General features: G+C 36.5%; 1 protein-coding gene across 4 annotated transcripts in view; it reads right to left on the bottom strand.

Moving 5' to 3' along the window:
• LOC136857930 (uncharacterized) overlaps positions 1-22,157 on the bottom strand; it is a 93,096-nt gene that overhangs the window by 6,882 nt on the left and 64,057 nt on the right. The window lies entirely within an intron of this gene.

The raw sequence follows: 22,157 nt of genomic DNA, 5'->3' as shown, positions 1-22,157 counted from the left end.
GAGTTAATGACAATCAATCAATCAATCAATCAATCAATCAATCAATCAATCAATCAATCAATCAATCAATCAATCAATCAATCAATCACTACTGATCTGCATTTCGGGCAGTCGCCCAGGTGGCAGATTCCCTATCTGTTGTTTTCCTATTTTTTTCTTAAATAATTGCAAAGAAATTGGAAAATTATTGAACATTTCCCTTGGTAATTTATTCCAATCCCTAACTCCCCTTCCTATAAACGAATATTTGCCCCAATTTTCCCTCTTGAATTCCAACTTTATCTTCATAGTGTGATTTTTCATACTTTTAAAGACACCACTCAAACTTCTTTGCCTGCTGATGTCCTCCCACACCATCTCTCCACTGACAGCTCGGAACATACCACTTATAATAACAATATAATGGTCCGTTATTGGACATTATAAATTTTCCAGCTAACTCATTCTTTGTTGCCTGCGTTTCGCCCTCATGTGCTAAGTTGGGCTCATCAGTTGGTCCTTAGCACACCTACCAAGACGCAAGGCTAGTTCATACCGTGGAGGCCACTGCATAGGCTACTTGAAGCCACCAGCAGTGCCAATGCACTATGAGAGACTATGTCTCACTTCCAAAAATTGATGCCTGCCTGGCCATCAGATGATATAGATGTTGATTCCATAGGGAACATGAAATATTTGTCCTGAATGAGTACATTTATAATACCAATATAATGGTCCTTTATTGGACATTATAATTTTTTTTTTTTAAAGCATTAGCACATGAGGGCGAAATGCAGGCAACAAACAATGAGTTAGCTGGAAACTTTATAATGTCCAATAACGGACCATTATATTGGTATTATAAATGTACTCATTCAGGACAAATATTTCATGTTCCCTATGGGAATCAACATCTATATCACATACCACTTAGTCGAGCAGCTCGTCTTCTTTCTCTCAGTTCTTCCCAGTCCAAACTTTGCAACACTTTTGTAATACTACTCTTTTGTCGGAAATCACCCAGAAGAAATCGAGCTACTTTTCTTTGGATTTTTTCCAGTTCTTGAATCAAGTAATCCTGGTGAGGGTCCCATACACTGGAACCATACTTTAGTTGTCTTACCAGACTTATATGCCCTCTCCTTTACATCATTACTACACATACATACATTATCAGTATAGACTGTTATGCCTTTCAGCATTCAGTCTGCAAGCCTCTGTGAATTTACTAAACGTCGCCACAATCCTCGGTTTGAAACTAGTGTCGTGGCCTCATTTAGTTCTATACCTCTTATCTTTAAATCGTTAGAAACCGAGTCTAACCATCGTCGTCTTGGTCTACCTCTACTTCTTTTACCCTCCATAGCAGAGTCCATTATTCTCCTAGGTAACCTATCATCCTCCATTCGCCTCACATGACCCCACCAACGAAGCCGGTTTATGCGTACAGCTTCATCCAACAAGTTCATTCCTAAATTAGCCTGTATCTCCTCATTCCGAGTACCCTCCTGCCATTGTTCCCACCTGTTTGTACCAGCAATCATTCTTGCTACTTTCATGTCTGTTACTTCTAACTCATGAATAAGATATCCTGAGTCCACCCAGCTTTCACTCCCGTAAAGCAAAGTTGGTCTGAAAACAGACTGATGTAAAGATAGTTTCATTTGGGAGCTGACTTCCTTCTTACAGAATACTGTTGATCGCAGCTGCGAGCTCACTGCATTAGCTTTACAACACCTTGATTCAATCTCACTTACTATATTACCATCCTGGGAGAACACAACCTAAATACTTGAAATTATCAACCTGTTCTAGCTTTGTATCACCAATCTGACATTCAATTCTGTTGAATTTCTTACCTACTGACATTAATTTAGTCTTCGAGAGGCTAATTTTCATACCATACTCATTGCACCTATTTTCAAGTTCCATGATATTAGACTGTAGGCTTTCGGCACAATCTGCCATTAAGACCAAGTCGTCAGCATGGGCCAGACTGCTTACTACATTTCCACCTAACTGAATCCCTCCCTGCCATTTTATACCTTTCAGCATATGATCCATGTAAACTACAAACAGCAAAGGTGAAAGATTACAGCCTTGTCTAACTCCTGTAAGTACCCTGAACCAAGAACTCATTCTACCATCAATTCTCACTGAAGCCCAATTGTCAACATAAATGCCTTTGATTGCTTTTAATAATCTGCCTTTAATTCCATAGTCCCCCAGTATGGCGAACATCTTTTCCCTCGGTACCCTGTCATATGCTTTCTCTAGATCTACGAAACATAAACACAACTGCCTATTCCTCTCGTAGCATTTTTCAATTAACTGGCGCATACTGAAAATCTGATCCTGACAGCCTCTCTGTGGTCTGAAACCACACTGGTTTTCATCCAGCTTCCTCTCAACGACTGATCGCACCCTCCCTTCCAAGATGCCAGTGAATACTTTGCCCGGTATACTAATCAGTGAGATACCTCGATAGTTGTTGCAATCCTTCCTGTTTCCTTGCTTATAGATAGGTGCAATTACTGCTTTTGCCCAATCTGAAGGTACCTTACCAAAACTCCATGCTAATTTTACTACTGTATGAAGCCATTTCATCCCTGCCTTCCCACTATACTTCACCATTTCAGGTCTAATTTCATCTATTCCTGCTGCCTTATGATAATGGAGTTTATTTACCATCCTTTCCACTTCCTCAAGCATAATTTCACCAACATCATTTTCCTCCTCCCCATGAGCTTGGCTGTTCACAACACCACCAGGATGATTTCCTTTTACATTGAGAAGATGTTCAAAATATTCCCTCCACCTCTCCAGTGATTCCCTGGGATCTATTATGAGTTCACCTGAATTACTCAAAACACTGTTCATTTCCTTTTTACCTCCCTTCCTAAGATTCTTTATTACTGTCCAGAAAGGTTTCCCTGCTGCTTGACCTAGCCTTTCCAGGTTGTTACCAACATCTTCCTAACATTACTACAACCCCCTAAATACCCTCATAACTATGTGCAAAGATCTGTACCCTTTATTAACAATCATATTTATGTGATTACCCCAATGAAGTTCTTTTCTTATATTAACACCTAGGTACTTACAATGATCCCCAAAAGGAACTTTCATTCCATCAACGCAGTAATTAAAACTGAGAGGACTTTTCCTATTTGTGAAACTCACAACCTGAATTTTAACCCTGTTTATCATCATACCATTGCCTGCCGTCCATCTCACAACACTATCGAGGTCATTCTGCAGCCGCTCAACATCTTGTAACTTATTTATTACTCTGTACAAAATAACATCATCTGCAAACAGCCTTATCTCTGATTCCACTTCTTTACACATATCATTGATATATACTGATATATATTGATATATATAAGAAAACATAAAGGTCCAATAATACTGCCTCGAGGAATTCCCCTCTTAATTATTACAGGGTCGGATAAAGCTTCGCCTACTCTAATTCTCTGAGTTCTATTTTCTTGAAATATAGCCATCCATTCAGTCACTCTTTTTTCTAGTCCAATAGCACTCAGTTTTGCCAATAGTCTTCCATGATCTACCCTATCAAATGCCGTAGATAAGTCAATCGCAATACAGTCCATTTGGCCTCCTGAATCCAGGATATCTGCTATATCTTGCTGAAATCCTACAAGTTGAGCTTCAGTGGAATAACCTTTCCTAAACCCAAACTACCTTCTGTCAAACCACTTTTTAATTTTGCAAACATGTCTAATATAATCAGAAAGAATGCTTTCCCAAAGCTTACACGCAATGCATGTCAAACTGACTGGCCTGTAATTTTCAGTTTTATGTCTATCACCCTTTCCTTTATACACAGGTCTCCGTTCATTTGGTATAGCTCCTTCAACCAAACTATAATCAAATAAGTATTTCAGATATGGTACTATATCCCAACCCATTGCCTTTAGTATATCTGCAGAAATGTTCCTCAATTCCAGCTCCTTTTCTAGTTTTCAACTTTTGTATCTTATTGTTAATGTCATTGTTATCATAGGTAAATGTTAATACTTCTTTAATTCTTCTTTTAATACTTCTTTAGTATTACTCCCCTCCCCTATCTGGACGTTATCCTTGCAACCAACAATCTTTACATACTTATACATATTCTAATAACTGACTTTAGTTGGTTGCATCAGTAAGCAGAATGAGATTACAGTAGATGTGTTAGAAATATTACTGATGACAGGGAGGAGAGAATAAGAAGAGATAAGTTAGAAATATTATTGATGCCAGGGGGGAGAGTATAATAAGATGATTATATGGTGTTATAAAGAAAAATCAAAAGCCTAACCCATCGGCACTACAACATTGGCTTTGGCCTACCAAGTGACTGCTGCTCAGACTGAAAGCCTACAGATTATGAGGTGCCACATGATCAGTTCATCAAATCCTCTCGGCTGTTAATCTTGGATTTCTAGACTGGAGTTGCTATCTCACTGTTGTTCTTTCATAGGCTGGATGGACTTTGATCCAGCCCACACATCCAAGCAGAAATCTCTAATCTGGCCAGTAGTCCAAACCAGGGGCTTTCGGTAAGAGGCAGGTCCGATACCCCTACAATGCAGGGTATTGTAGTGTGCTATAATAATATTATTGGTTTTATGTCCCACAAACTATTTTGTTTTCAAAGATATTGTGTTCCCCAAAATTCTGTCAAGCAGAAATTATTTTATGTGCTGATAAATCTGACAGCATGTAACTGAACCTGCCACTTTGGGGTCAAAACGCCAGTACTTTACAATCTAAGCCTCAGCCCAAGATTAAACAGTGTGCAACAAATAATGTAGCAAGTTGCCTCTGTCGATCATCATACATTATTTTATTGGTGTATTAATGTAAGGTCCCCATGTTAGATACTAGTAGTTTATTTTGTACAGGCAGTTGGGAAACACACAGCTATTTCCAGGGTTGAAAAAACATCCAGGGAAAGTTTGGTGAGTCATACGGAGAGTCCAAGTCATGAGACATGGATATTCCGAAGTCATAGGTTCGGGTGTGGTTGGGATATAACAGAGGTGATCAGCTGGGCGCCCACTGAGGCTAGCCCAGTGCAGCTGGGCAGCTTACGTAACAAGCATACGTCACAGTTATGCGAGAAAGCGAACACACTTTGCAGGAAAGCGAAGGAGCATTGACGTTTGATTGTGATTACAAAGCTTTCCTCCACTACTCAGCGAAGTGCTGATTGGGTTACATTATTTAAAATAAAACTCTATAATTGCAACAAAAAAACCTGACCTTTTCAAGATATTCTGGTTTGATTTATACTGTGCTCAATATAGACAGTCACTTTTATTTCCTCATATTTCTTCACTCAATGAAAACTGACACGTTATAATTTTTGTGTTGCAATTTACAAAGGTTTACAGGGTTTAAGCGTACAAGCTACAATTTACAATTCTTTGGATGAGAACGACAGTATTTTCATTTTAAAAAAAGTACAATACCTGTTATTCATTAAGCAAAAAAGTAAAATAACAACATAATGCAACAATGATTTTGCTCAGTGTTGTAGTGTTGTGTGACTTTCCTTGTTCACTGAATTTCTGAAAATAGTATTGAAGATTTAACACTTAAGTCCTGAGGGCCGCAGACGAGGGCGACCAAAGAAGCGCTGGCTCGACACTCTGCGGGAGGACATGCATGTGGCGAGAATCTCTCCTAAAGATGCACAACACCCCATCAAGTTTGTTAACATAGCGTTAAAAATTTAGCAGCATGTTAAGATTCTTGCGTTTGTCCAAACATTTCCTGTGAACTGTGAACTGTGAACACAGCTCCGATGAGCTTTTGTTCAAAAATAGCTGTAAGCCAAGGCGCACAAAGTCAACATTTATTAGAATTTTTCATCTTGACCGTGAATTTCCACTTGCGATATTTCCTCTACAGTAGCCATTACTTAATCAAGGAAAAAAAAAGAAATTGTAGAAAGAATGGAAACTGACACACAATGAAGAAAGTAAGAGGTGGTACACTGGTGCAAAAAGAATATGTAATTGGTCAGTAAGTAAAGGAAGAAAAGCTAAAAGTGACATTTGGCAGAAAATTTGTATTGAATTCAATGTCATACTGACATTAGCCAATGTACGATAAAGCAACAGAAACTAGACTGTAATATCACGATATAATACAGAAGATCCTGAATATCTTATTTGTGATCTGGTCATATCTGTGTGTTGTAGTAAGACGCCGTGATATATCACATTGGCATGAAGATGTATAACCCCGTGTCCCCGTGATAAATAAATGTAACTAACAAATATATACTTGTTACTAACCGTAGAAGGATATAATACATAAAAAAAACTCCCCCCACTAAACAGTTCGTACTTCCGTTTATTAGTTTTTGGTTAGGAATACTTAAATCAAATCAGTTACTGGACGTAGTGCGCAAGCAAATTTCAAAAAGGTATGAAGATGAAGAAGAACTGTATGAAAACCATCTCTTCTGTTTCTCTTTCTGGAAAAGGTCTATCATATTCCAATTACAGAAGTTCTGCATCTAATGCACTTGCCATATTTTGAGCTCACAGAGAATTTAACTGCTTGAACCTGGGCAGTTAAGTTAACTGAGAGTTTAACAGGTTGTTAGTCTTAACCAATGTTGATTAAATGCTAATTTGGTTTAACATGCAGTTGAGGTTGAATAAACTGGGCCTTTTACTTGTATTTCAGAGGAATGACCTGATTTTAAATCAGATAAGAGTGCATGTAAATAATGCAATTAATTCATTGCAGCAAATTCAGAACACCAAGGGCCCAAAGGAAGAAAAGTTTGTTTCTGCTACAGCACTTTCAGGAGTTTTCAGTGGAATACAGTTATCAGATGCATCGGGTAAGAATTTCATGAGCGACAAGGAACATATTTTGGCAAGTGAGATTAACTTTCAGAAAGATATATTTGTTCAAAATGAGCAGGTTATCATTACATTGGAGTTTATACTCCGAAAGGCCTTTTATTCTTACAATGAGGTCATACAGAACTGTGCGTAGCACAGAGACAGGTGCCTTTGCAGGTGTTCATAAACTGGAGGTCAGTTACTACAGCGATATTTCCTCTACAGTAGCCATTACTTAATCAAGAAAAAAAAGAAATTGTAGAAAGAATGGAAACTGACACACAATGAAGAAAGTAAGAGGTGGTACACTGGTGCAAAAAGAATATGTAATTGGTCAGTAAGTAAAGGAAGAAAAGTTTGGAAGAGTTCTCTCAGGAAATAAGGGATAGCCAAATAGTGTAAAGAATATTATTACAGTGAAATCTCTGTACAATGATAATCCCCACCGCAAAGATAAAATATTCTGGTCCCAGCATTAATTCCATTACTTAAATGTAAAATTCCTCTTGATTTCCTCATTAACGATAAATCTCTCCATTATGATTACTTGTTCAGACCCAACAATGTGCTTTTCTCCCGGTACTAGGAAAATCCAAGCACAAAAGTAATTACAAACATCTGTTACTGCCATATGAAAATGGAACTGTCCTATTGTGTAAGCAAAGCAAGCAAGAGTGTTTATAGCTGTGTACTTAACTGAGAGGTGGATCTGTCTAGCAACTCTGGGAACTCTGCAGCTACGGAATTTCCAGGAGATCTAGACAGTGCGCATACCCAAAGGATTTAAACAGCAATACTGTACCTATCAGACAGCCGCTTAAACGTAAAATAACCATTTCTTTATCTTGTTTAGACATACTGTCGCACATTTCAAGGATTGTTGTAACTGTAGCAGTGAAACTCCATGCAATTAGGTCTTTGTGTGTTTCTCTGTCTCTGAATAGGAATGTGAAAAAGACTTCTTTCACAACGGTAGTTTACGGTAGTAGAGTACTGAATACTGTGAACAACAATTTGTGTGAGAAATTAAAAATATGTGGTTAATATGAATATATTCTGCTAGATACAGGTAAGGTATTGTCTTTTTTTTTTGGTATTTTTTCACATGTTTCTGTTGGCAAAAACCTCATATTAATGAGAATTAAATTATATAATGCAGTAGGTATTTAATTTAATTCAGTTTTCCGATGTTATTGTGTTCACCAATGAACATGAGAACCCGTTATTCCAAATGCCTCTTTATAATGATAACTCCACAACAATTTCTTTTTCTGTCTGCACAGTATCGTTCTACTAAGATTTCACTGAACAGTAAAAAAACACAGGAAGAATGAAAGTGTTTATATTAGATTTATATAAAAGATGAAGTTGGAGTAATATTTATAATACCATCAAGGAAGTTGTGTTGGTACTAGACATCATCAGTAAGAAAATTAGAGAATGTAAGCATCAAAGAATTGTTTAACCACCTAATCGATACCTTTATTTGCCTTTGGCAATCTTATGAAATCATTCATAGTACATGTTTCATTTGCTTCGCAGACATCATCAGTTACATTCACCTATGCTTAGGTACAAAAAGATGAGAGTATACACAATATATTGTTCTCATAACAGCCTTGATCTCTTCTCATGAAAAGCTTATAACTTTGTCTAACGGGGGAAGGACGATGGTGGAGGTGGTGGTGCGGGGGAGGGGCTAAGGGTTGGAGGGGAGAGGAATCCTTAAAATTTGTAAACAAAAACTTATCCTTAAATAAAATATTACTAAAACATTTGTTTAGCTTCCAATTTAAAAGATAAAAAGTCTTTTTAAGTCTCTGCCATGTTTCTGCTTGAAAACGTGTTTGAAACAAAACCACTGGTTAACTAGTTACAATCTTATTACTTAAGGGGGATACCTTGTTGTAAAATTTAAAATGCTCTTGCAACTCAATGTTAGGATGTGCTTTGAAGTTTATTTGACACTTGTCCATGAACTAGGCAATTGGGTAGTTTGTAACACGATCTGCAACCGATAGAGATATAGGAATTAAAAACAACTTTATTAACAGTGCCTTTAAAGTTCTGTTAACTGAAAATGAAAGGGAAAAAAAAGGAGCTCTTACACATCCTCAAACAGGCCCTGTTTAACAGTTTTAGTCTCAAAGTCATTAATAAAATAATCATTAAGTGCAAATGTAGACAACAGATAAATTTGGCAGAACAACCAGAAAAAGAAAAAAAGTATATAAAGCTTACATACAATAATCCTAATTTTTAAGCACTTACAAATTTATTTAACACAACATCAAGGTAGCTTTTTCAATGAATGATAACACTAAACATATGTTTTGCAAACCATAACATACTCAACAAATCCAAAGAAGAGGAACATCAGGATTCAGAAATCAGGAATTTATAAGTTGACATGCAAGGTTTCCTACGTTGGACAGTCTGGACAGAATTTTTCAATAAGGTATCAGGAGCATGTCAACACTAAGAAACATAGAAGGTTCTCTGCAATGGGGGCACACATGAAGAAAACAGGACATAAATTCACCAACATTAAAAAAGACTTTGAAATTATTAACGGAATAAATAAGGAAAGACTTATGAATAATTTAGAAAACATTCATATACTTCTTGATAAGTTAATGAATAAGTATTGGAATTTAAATGATACGAATGAACAAAGAAACCCACTATCTGAACATATACTAAGATATAGGGAATTACTGAAAAGGAACCAAACGAGCTTCATAAATAACACAAATACGTACAAAGTTTAATGTATATAAGAAAATATTTTTATTTTGCCACCTATTCAATACAATACAGAATGTTAACATATGAGTTAAAACATTGTTAGAATATCATGAGACATGTTTTGGCTCTTCTTATGAGGCATCCTCAGTCATTATCAAAACCTTATTATTTACCAGGTACCTGGTTGAAGATTATTCTAAAATATGTTGAAAGATGATGCGTGTGAGATAAAATTTACAGATCATCATAAAAATGTTTCTGACATAATTAAAACTCTAATACAATGATAATTTTGTATGTAGTTCACTTGATGAAGGAGACGTCATTTGATTGTGAGTAACATAATTTATGGCTTGAAGCCATAGTCGATGCTTGATGTTGAAGAAAATTGACAAGCTAATACATAGCAGAAAGAATATAAAATAGGTTCAATGTCGAATATACAGTACAATACAGTGATAATACAATGATAAATTCTTAAGTAGTTCACTTAAAGAAGGAGACGTCATTTGATTGTAAGTAACATAATTGATGGCTTGAAGCCGTAGTCAGTGCTCGATGTAGAAGGAAATTGACAAGCTAATATATAGTAGAAAGAATATAAAATAGATTCAATGTTGAATATAAAATGGGAAGGAAAAACATTCCAATTGCTGGGCCAATGTCGTTATTTGACGTTGGCATGTGTTGCCCGAAACATTTATTAGTCGACAGTTCATAAGTTGTTTATAGTTTAATCCGGCAAGATTGTGTTGACATGCAGTTCAACAGATGCTTGTAGTTGGCCTAATTTGTTGTGAGTCAACCATGTGAGTTTGCTGAAATGATAATGGGCCCTCACTCACTACGTTGATATGATTTTGACGCAAAGAGGGTGATAATATTCATTGCTTCAAATTAGACGTTTTGTAATTTAGTTGATATCTTGGAAAGAGTGTTGAATAGTTGTTCTTGTTTTCTTCTTCCAAATGACAATTAAAAAAAAAAAAAAGTTGATTGTGAAACTTATGTTGTTGAAGAATTTTGTACAGGTTTGATGGTTGAATTGGTGCTGTTGAATTGTGTTACAATTCTTGTTAGTGGTTGGTTCTGAAATGAAGAAAAACTGTAGTTATTTTATTTTAATAAGAGTGAAAAAATTGGGAAGGTTTTGTCTAAGTGTGTTAGTAAGAAGATGTTGGTGCTTACCTTTGGTGTTGTTGGACTGTTGACTTATTGTGTAAAGCATTGTTAGGACACTAGTGGTCGCTAACGTTTTTACTCATGTTATACATATGTCGTCTAGGTGGAGGGGGATGGGCTGCTGGCTTGTGATTGGTGCAAGGGAGGGAGTTGTGTATGTTAGGGGAGGCGGAGAGGCGTGATGCATTTATTGGCTTATGGTTGGTGCTCGGAGGGGAGTTGCGTATGTTGGGAGGGGAAGGGGGGTGTGATGTATTCGTTGAATTGGAAGGAGTACTTTTTGATATTGTTTCAAAAATATTAAAGAATTTTTTGTCTTGAAGGTTTATTTTATTGAATAATATTATTATTTGGTCATATAAAGGACTTCTGTTGTCTATTGGATCATTTAAATTCTTATTTGCATTGTATTTATGGTCCAAAAAATGTATGCATTCTCGAATTCGGTCATGAGTCTACATTTGACTCTTTTTAAAATGCTCATTGCTGAGTGTTTGTTGTGTTTCTGGGCATTGAAATGTTCTGTATACCTAGTTATGAAGTTTCTTCCTGTTTGCCCGATATATGAGCTCACGCACTCTGTACATTTTAATCTATAGATACCAGAGCCTGCGTATTTATTTTTGTCTAAATTTATTGTATTGTGGTTGAAGAACATTTTTTGGTTTGAATTTTGGGTTTTAAAAGCTATTTTAATTTCTTTTTTTTTTTTTTTTCTTTTTTTTTTTTTTTTTTTTTAAGGTGTTGGTTATTTGGTGTATGATTGGGTTGATGTAGGTAAAGGTTGCATACTTTGATTTGTAATTTTTTATTGGGGAGAGGTTTGTGGTTAGTTTTAATTTAACTTTATTAACTCGTTTGTTTATGATTGAGGGATTATATCCATTGAAAGTGGCTATTTCTTTTATTGTATTTATTTATTTTTTTAAATTGGTGGTTGAAAGGGGAATATTTAGAGCTCTTGTATACCATGCTGTAAAAGGAAGCTTGTTTGCGTGATTGTGGATGTGGGGTTTTCTATAAATTTAAAAATCAAACTTATTAGAGGTTCTTGTTATTGTGATGTCAAGAAAGTTAATTCAGTTGTCTTTAGTGAATTTAATGCTATTACCTAGGTTGTTTAAATAAGTCAGTATGTTTTCACTGTTGTTGAGATTTTTGTCAATTATTAGTAGCGTGTCATCATCATAGCATAGCCAGAGACTTAATCTATTGATATTTTTTATTATTTTGCTGTTTTCGAGGTTATCCATATAAATTTCGGCAAGTATTCCAGAGATGGGGTCTCCCATGGCCATGCCTTCCTATTTGTATATTCTATTGTTGAAAGTGAAATCGTTGTTTTGTACAACAAAATTTAATCATTTTAGGGAATTCTTCTATTTCTATTATGCTTAAAATGTTGTGTTTGGAAAAAAATTTTTTTTTTATTTCTATGATTTTTTAGCAGGGATGTTTGAATACATGTCGGTGACGTCGAAGGAGCACAATGTGCGATTAGGTTTTAAATTAAATTTATTAAGGGTTTTGCATAGTTCTGTTGAATTTTTAGGGCGTTTGTTGTGGAATTTAAAAAAATGGTTTTTGAGAAATTTTTGGAGGAATTGTGAAGTTTTATATGTCAGGCTATTTCGGCTGTTTATGATGGGTCAAATGGGAACGTCTTTTTTATGTATCTTTGGTAGTGATCTGACGGTGGGCAGTCTGCGGTTCATATTAATGAGTTTTAGGCACTCGTGTTCGTTAAATAAAAACGAAAGAGTTTTTAAAAAGTGTTTTTAACTTGCATTGAGTTTTTGTAATGGGATCCTTTGAGACTATTGTGTAAGTTTCATTACAAAAGAACTCCTCTGGTTTTTGGATGTAATCCTGTTTGTTCATTTTATTGCCTTTGTTGGCTTTGGTTACTATGATGTTAGTGTCCACATTTTTTTCTTAATTCTTGGATCTGTTTTTGTGAGGTAGAGTTATTTTTGTTAGAAACTTCTTTTACAAGGGCAGTAATTTCTTTTTAATTTCGTATTTTACATTGTTCTGTTTGTCTGCTGGAATTTGTTTGTTTGTGTTTGCTTCGGCTTCGGCTATTGTGATGATTATATCTTCTGCTTTATGTGGGTTAGGCCAATTATGTTTTAGGCCTTGGTTGAACAACTGTGTATCTTTATCTGAAGAGATGGTGTCAGACAGATTGATTGTAGTTGGAATATTGTTCCAAGGGCGGGTGGGTGTTTTTTATTACTGTTCTGGTTTAGTGATTTTGTTTTTCTTTTAAATGTGTTAATTTGCAGTTTAGGGTTTCTAGTTTTTTGTTCAATGTAATATGTAGTATATATGTAATGTGTCTTTGATAAGAATTCATTCTAGGGGTGACAGCGATTGTGCGATAATCAAATGTTCTTGGTAAAGTTGTATATTTAATAATGATTTCTTTTTATACATTAGTTTTATTTCATTTTTGAGCCAAATGTTGTTGATTTTGTTTTAAATGTCTTTAGATTTATGATTCAACTGAAAGGAAAAACATTCTGAAACATAAATCTACAGACATTCAAAACAATATCAACAACATTTGGCTCAAAAATGAAATAAAACTAATGCATAGAAAGAAATCATTATTAAATACACAACTTTACCGAGAACATTTGATTACCGCACAATCGTTATCACCCCTAGAATGGAATTCTTATCAAAGACATATTACATTGTAACGTACTCCTGCCATAACCCTAGGATCTATGTTCTACGAGCTTCTCGAAACATCGTCACATCTACGTCTCCATATACTCTGCAATATCTACATTCCTACTGGACTATATGCTTTCTACTGTTATTATTATCTATGTATTAATGGTTTAATCATATTTGGTGCTCACCCGTCTCTTCCTTCCTGTATCTCACTACATACCGACTGTCATTCTGTGTTTACATTCTACGGTCTAGGTCATCTACTACGTCACCCAAAACTTCTCGAAGTTACTGGGCTTCCTTTCTTGGCGTATATATAATGCACTGTTGTGCTTCTCACCAGCCTGGCATCGAATTGTATACAGAGAGAGAGAGAGGGGGGAGGGGGGGAGGGAGAGAGAGGGAGAGTGTGTGTGTGTATGTGTGTGTGGAGGGGGCCACTGTCCTTGTGCGGCTTGCTATATTCAAGCACAAGTCTTTTCCGTCCAACTGGAAACATCGTATCATCGGGACACTGGATGAGCAAACACTTCACTTCTAATTCTGCAAGAACTAAATTCGCCCTTTCTGGCACTTGTCTGTTTATTTATTCTGCTTATTGAAGACCTTATTTTGTGCCTAATCTGTTTCGATGTTCTTTGGACTTAAAATTTTCACGACATAAAATGATGAAAATCTAAAATTTGGACAAAGAGTGACCACCGCCGACATGATATGTTCAAACCTATTAAATAGCACAGTAGCCGGTGAAAGAACTCTCTAAGTATCGCGCAGTCAGATTCCTGGTTTTCTTTCATCCTTGTTATTTTTCATCTTCCTCCTTTCCCTCCCATCCCTTCTTTGCTTGCATTATTAGAGTTTTGTAAAACACCCTGGAGGTGTTGGTTTTTTTTAAATCGTGGCCAATAATTATGGTTGGCATGCTAAAATGTTGCTTTATGAAAAGTTTTTCCTTGTTATCCTAAAAAGGAATGTTATGAGTCTACGGTATGTGTAAATCGTTCTAAAGTTTGTGAGAAGATTTTGGGTAGCAGTTTCTTCCTTTGTTTTGATTGTTCAAATTCTGTGGTCTTTAATGAAAGTGGGAAAACACATTACTGGACTTCATCTATGTTATCTCTTGCACTTTTTTCAAATCCCATGATGATCTGTGTATGTAATTACAAAGTCAATTGTCTTATATATTTCATTATCTGAATTGTCGAATGATGGTCCTTTTCTCATTTCTGGTACCTACCACAGAAACCTCTCCTATCCCCCCCCCCCCCCCCCAGTGTTGCTTCCTATCACTCTGCTCGTTACTGTTTGTTTCACGCAGAATCTTGGCCTCATCAACGTTGTTAGGAGAATTGGTGACATATTCTCGCCTTTGCTTTGGAATCATCTTGTTTATCAAACAGCGCCGATGCAAATATACTATGCCAAAATAATTTATGTTGCACTATTGCGTTACAAATGGTAGCAGACATTCTTTTCCTCCTCACTTTAATTATATTTTCTTTTTAAAACTGATACTATTTTTGCATTTTCTTTAGACATTTTCTCATTTTGTCTTGTTGTTGTTGTTGTTCTCTTAACATTATGGCTTGCTTTTCGGATAATTTTCGCTTGGGCGAAGATAGTGATTTATCTCCACCCCCATTATATCAAAACCGGTCTTTACCTAATGTTTCAAATGGTGATCTAATTTCCTTTTCTGAAACCCCAACATTATCTTCTCGTGATCTTTCTCCCGATTTGCTCACTGCTTCTGGGGGCAAGCCCTCTCCATTGCCTCAACAACATTCTATGTCTCCTGATCAACATTTTCATCCCCCCCCCCCCCTGCAGTATCTCAATACAATTCTGTTTTACCTCTTTGAATGTACAGATCATAAAACAATCTCTTGATCAAGTACCCAAATTACAATCTACCGATCCTCGTAGTTTGACCTTGTGGCTCTTTTCCGCCCGAAAACTTCTGAATATCGGACTAGCTTCATTTCCTCAGTTAATGGGATTACTGTCCCCCAAAACTACTGGCTTTTTTTATTAAATTTTGGGTTGATAATATGTTAAGCTTTTCAAATTGGTATTAACTTCATAATGCCATACATAACTATTTCTTACCTTACGAAATACGTTGTAAGCTCAGCCTTGAATTTATTCATCGTCATCAACTTCCCACCGAACCTGCTCATGATTATCTTGATTCGATTACAATCTACAGTGATATTTTAAATATCGCTCATTCCGTCAATGACTTTATTTCCATTGTTCAATTCTACGCTACTCCTTCCTTTCGCCAGCTCTTTAACGCTTTAAATCCTCCTACGTCCATGCTTCAGCTTTATAATTTAGCTCAATCCCATGCCATTAATTCTTTGGGAGATGTTTCTTATTACTCGTCTATCCCACCTCCTGTAGATTCTCGTCCTTCCCCTTCTTTAGCTTTACCTTCTACATCCGTTTCTTCTGATAATACTCGTTCTATTATCTGCTTCCGTTGTAAAGGAAAGGGTCATATTTCTAGGAATTGTTCTACTCCCTTCGGGAAACGTGTTGTAGCCGTGTCGTTAGACAGTAGGCGTCATGATGGGAAAAATCTGTCTTCTGTTGTTCAGTCTCCCTCTAACTTTGTTTCCAATGTTCGTTCTTTGCTGCTTAAATTTTCTTCTCAACCTTTTTTGACTGAAGGTTCGTCATTTGTACCCCCTACTTCTCATATTAATAATGTCCCTTCAGTTGCTCTTCTTGATTCAGGGGCTGCTGTTTCCTTAATTAGTTTATCCTTTTTTGAATCCTTGAAAAAGTTACTTTCTCACCTTCATTTTTTTCCTTCTACTGCCTGTTGTGTTTCAACTTCTAATCAACCTACTGATGTTCTCGGCCTTATTTCTCTTACTGTTAAAATTCAACATTTATCTTGGCCGTTTACCTTTCTTGTTGTTTCGGACTTATCTTCTCCTATTATTTTAGGCTATGATTTTTTTCTCCCATACTGGCCTAATTTTTGATTCAATGAACTGTACGGTTTCTTTCCATTTTTCTTCAACAGTTATTCCATTGATTAATATTGCTGATTATCTTTCTTTGACTTCATCACTGTCTCATAGTATTAATTCCATTCATTCTGATCACATTGCCTCTTTGTTAACCGAATTTTCTGACGTTACCACTCCTGTTCTTGGTACTGTAAAAAATTTCAAGGCTCATATTGACTTAATCGATACTACTCCGGTTCGCTCATCCCCTTATTTTTTAAGCCCTCCTCGAATGAAAATTTTAAATCAATTAGTTGATAAAATGCTTCAAGACAAAACTATAATTCCTTCTTCTTTAAATTATGCTTCCCCTGCCTTTATTGTTGATAAAACCGATGGATCTTCAAGATTCATCGTGGATTATAGAAAATTAAATGGCCGCATACTCTACGATTCTTATCCTATGCCTAAATTGCAGTCCGCCTTTCTACATTTCTCCAATGCCAAATACTACTCCATTTTCAATCTTAATTCCCTTAGACGAAATTACCTCTCGTTACACTGCTTTTATTACTCCTAATGGTCTTTATCAGTTTCAAAAAGTTCCTTTTGGCCTTAACTTAGGTTCCCAAATTATGCAACGCTTTCTTGATTAACTTTTTTCTGACATAAAATATCAATATCTGTTCCCATTTATTGACGATATTTTGATCTATTCTCCTGATCTTTCCACTCAGCATGTTCATGAAGTTCTAACACGTCTTCGTTCAGTGGGTTTAACGGTAAATCCTTCTGAAGTCCTAATTGCTCAAACTTCGATTAAGTTTTTAGGACATATTCTCAGTTCCAACGGTGTTGCTGTCGATCCGGATAGGGTTTCTGCAATTCACAAGAACTTAAAGCAGTTACGTTCTTTTCTTGGCATGGTCGGATTTTATGGAAAATATATACCTAATTTTTCCCATATTTCTGAACCTCTTAACTTATTGAAACGCAAAGGCATAAAGTTTCAATGGGGTGAATCACAGCAAAATGCCTTTTCCGGTTTAAAGGCCAAACTATCCCAAGCTCCTCTTTTGCAAATTCCTGATTTTAACATTAACTTTGAACTTTCTACGGATGCTTCCGATATCCCCATTGGCGCCGTTTTGCAACAAACTGTGCAGGGCAAAACCCGTCCTACTGCCTATATTAGTCGCTTATTGTCACCTGTGGAACGTAAATACTCCGTCTATGAATGGGAAGCACTTGCTTTAATCCTCTCAATTGAACATTTTGCGGAATATCTAGATCATCGAGAATTCATCGTGAGCACTGATAACCAGGCTCTTTCATGGTTACTTAATAATGCTCTGAAAATTGGACGCACTGGTCGTTGGCTACTTCGTTTGTCACGTTTTAAATTCTCCCTGAAATTTGTCTCTGGTTTTCAAAATTCAGTTGCTGATGTGTTGTCTTGCCTCTTTGAAGACCATCATCTTGCTGATTCTGAAATAAACCACCTTCCGGTTGCTACGGTTAATTCTGTTTCCTCTCTTATAAATTTTCCTTTGTCTTTTCAGTCATGTCAAGACCATAAAAATCTTGATCCATACTGTCAACAATTAAAAACCGACATTTCTTCTAATAGTTATTCTGGACCCTTTCGTATTATAAATCAACTTATTGTTTTCAAACCTACCCCTCGGGCGACTCCTCGTTTGGTTCTTCCTTCCGCTTTATGTCCCATGATATTTCAATACTTTCATGGATCCCCTACTGGTGGACATTTTGGAATGGCAAAATCTTATTCTCGCATTGCCTCTCAGTTTTATTGGCCCCAAATGCGAAAGGATGTTTTCTCTTGGGTCCGATCTTGCGACCTATGCCAAAAACACATCAACCTTTCGGGACATATGCTGCCTCCCCCTCTACTTACCCGGCCGAGAAATTCTATATCGACACTGTCAGCCCTTTGGTCAAATCTTCTAAATCAAACTCCTACATATTTACTTTATTGGATGGTTTTTCAAAATTTCTTGCATGCTCATTACGTAACATTTCTTCTCAGAATATTATTAATTTACTAACTAATCAAGTTTTGCCTCTTATAGGCATTCCAAAAATTCTGGTCTCTGATAATGCTGCTATTTTTACTTCAAAAGTTTTTTATAATTTTTGTTTTTCTTATGGCATCAAAAAAGTTTGTACCTCACCTTACCACCCTCAGGCAAATGTTGTTGAGCGTTACCACCGGAATCTTAACTCTTTTCTTTCCATCTTTCATTCCCAAGATCACAAGTCATGGGATACTGAACTCCCTTACTTTTGTTTGGCTTTAAATGCTACTGTTAATGATTCTACCTCCTTTTCTCCCGCCAAGCTATTCTTGGGAAGAGATCTTCATACTCCTTTATCTTAAAATTGGAATTTGCCTTCTTCGTTGCTTACCCCTCCTCATTTGCTTCCTGACTCTCAAAATTTCATGTATTTTTATATTTTTTGGCCACTTTAATACTGTTTTTATTCGGTCCGGACCGCTTTCCTTTGTTCACCCTTACCTTTTTTTCACATTCGTACTGGACTATATGCTTTCTACTGTTATTATTATTATCTATGTATTAATGGTTTAATAATATTAGGTGCTCACCAGTCTCTTCCTTCCCGTGTCTCACTACATACTGACTGAGCTTACATACTACGGTGTACGTCATGTACTACGTTACCCAAATCTTCCCGAAGTTACTGGGCCTCCTTTCTTGGGGTATATATAATGCACTGCCATGCTTGAGAGAGAGAGAGAGAGAGAGAGAGAGAGAGAGAGAGAGAGAGTGTGTGTGTGTGTGTGAGTGTGTATGGAGGGGGCCACTGTCCTTGTGCGGCATGCTGTATTCAAGCACAAGTCTTTTCCGTCCAACTGGAAACATCGTATCGTCGGGACACTGGGTGAGCAAACACTTCACTTCTAATTTTGCAAGAACTAAATTCGCCCTTTCTGGCACTTGTCTGTTTATCGCGCAGTCGGATTCCTGTTTTTCTTTCACCCTTTTCATTTTTCTTCCTCCTTTCCCTCCCGTCCCTTCTTGGCTTGCATTATTAGAGTTTTGTAAAACTCCCTGGAGGTGTTGTCATGCTAAAATATTGCTTTATGAAAAGTTTTTCCTAAAAAGGAATGTTATGAGTCTATGGTATGTGTAAATCATTCTAAAGTTTGTGAGAAGATTTTGGGTAGCAGTTTCTTCCTTTGTTTTGATTGTTCAAATTCTGTGGTCTTTAATGAAAGTGGGAAAACACATTACTGGACTTCATCTATGTTATCTCTTGCACTTTTTTCAAATCCCATGATGATCTGTGTATGTAATTACAAAGTCAATTGTCTTATATATTTCATTATCTGAATTGTCGAATGATGGTCCTTTTCTCATTTCTGGTACCTACCACAGAAACCTCTCCTATCCCCCCCCCTCCCCCCCCAGTGTTGCTTCCTATCACTCTGCTCGTTACTGTTTGTTTCACGCAGAATCTTGGCCTCATCAACCTTGTTAGGAGAATTGGTGATATATTCTCACCTTTGCTTTGGAATCATCTTGTTTTTCAAACAGCGCCGATGCAAATATACTATGCCAAAATAATTTTTATTGCACTATTGCGTTACAACATATAAACTACACATCATATTGAACAAAAAACTAGAAACTCTAAGCCGCAAATTAACACCCCCTTGGAACAGTATTCCAACTACAATCAATTTGTCAGACACCACCTTTCAGGTAAAGAAACACAATTGTTCAACCAAGGGCTCAAACATAATTGGCCTAACCCACATAAAGCAGAAGATATTATCACCACAATAGCCGAAGCCGAAGCAAACATAAACAAACAAATTCCAGCAGACAAACAGAACGATATAAAATACGAAATTAAAAAGAAATTACCTGCCCTTGTAAAAGAAGTTTCTTACAAAAACAACTCTACCTCACAAAAACAGATTCAATTAAGAAAAAAAAGTGGACTCTAACTACATCACAGTAACCAAAGCCGACAAAGGCAATACCATAGTCTTAACGAACAAACAGGATTACATCTAAAAAACAGAGGAGTTCTTTTCTAATGAAACTTACCCAATAGTCTCAAAGGATCCCATTAGAAAAACTCAACGTAATTTAAAAGCACTTTTAAAAACTCTTCATTTTTATTCAACAAACATGAATACCAAAAACTCATTAATATGAACCCCCAAACTGCCCACCGTCAGATCACTACTGAAGATACATTAAAAAAAGATGGCCCCATTCGACCCATCATTAACAGCCGAAATAGCCCGACATATAAAACTTCACGATTCATCCAAAAATTTCTCAAAAAACATTTTAAATTCCACAACAAACACCCTAAAAATTCAACAGAACTATGCGAAACACTTAATTTAAAACCTAACAACACACATTGAGCTACTTTGACGTCACCAACATGAATTCAAACATCCCTGCTAAAAAAAACTATAGAAATAATAAAAAATAATTTTTCCAAACACAGCATTTTAAGCATAACAGAAATAGAAGAATTCCTAAAATTATTAAATTTTGTTTTACAAACCAACTACAGTGAAACTCAGTTAAGAAGTTGCCGCATAAGAAGTTTTCCCGCCTAAGAAGTGTGATATTCTTGGTCCCTTGATCAGCTGCATTAAGATATATGTATATTTTTCTCGTTTAAAGTGTTCTGTTGTAAATATATTTCCTGGTTAAACAGTCCAGATTTTAGAGCCCCTTGAGATAGAAAACGTCCGCTCAAAGCAGCCTATGGTTAGAACCCTCCAGTCTCCGTGCAAGTTGCACCCTGTGTTAGACCATTCGTGCGCTCGCGGTGTGTCTCTGGTGTCACGGAACCTGTGCGGGCTTGCCAAGGTCATACGATGTCACGCTATGACAACACGGACACCAGATGCTCACTCTCACCTTGTGGAATCGAATCGAACCCATGCTCTATTGCTGAAACAATATCTAATTCCCTCCTTGGGAACTTAGAATTTACATTCAAACCCATCAGTCGAGATTTCCACTCTACCGTTCCATCTAGCGTAATAGAATTGAACGGGATTCTACGTGGGAAACATAAAGCACGCAATGGATGGTTTGATAAAACTTTAATGCAGTTTAAACATACCTTTCAGTGGGACTACTGTGCAGGAGAAAGCCGCATGCAAATTAAGGGTACCGGTACCTTTTACCGCGTCGAACGGGTGGCTGGACCGCTTTAAAAATCGAGCTGGCATCGTTTACAAAACAATTTGTGGCGAAGCAGAGAGTGTAAGTGTGGAGGAAAGGGAAGCGTGGAAGGATGGTTCTGCCTGCCAAAATAAGCAAACCTTGCAACGTTTTTTTTAATATGTTCCCTTCTCTTATCAAATATATTTATAATATGGCATGTTCAATTATTTTACTTTATCTCTAAAAAAAATTGTCATGATAATCAAATTTTTATATTGTGGCTTTCTGTTAGCAGCTCTTATATATCGGCCTATTTCGGTATTGTTCACAAACAAGGAAATCTGTTGGCTGTGTGTTTCACATGTATTCAAAGTACAGAATAAGTTTTTTGGCATTACCCCTTTTAAGAAGTTTCCTGCTTAAGAAGTTTTTTTTTTTGCAGTCACTTGAAAAACTTCTTAACAGAGTTTCACTGTATTTCACTGTCAACAATAAAATATACAAACAGGAAAGCATGGCCATGGAACCCATCTCTGGAG

This window comes from Anabrus simplex, chromosome 1 (assembly GCF_040414725.1).
Source record: "Anabrus simplex isolate iqAnaSimp1 chromosome 1, ASM4041472v1, whole genome shotgun sequence".
NCBI lineage: Eukaryota > Metazoa > Arthropoda > Insecta > Orthoptera > Tettigoniidae > Anabrus > Anabrus simplex.
The sequence above is the reverse complement of the archived record's forward strand: the minus strand, read 5'-3'. Positions and strand labels throughout refer to the sequence as shown.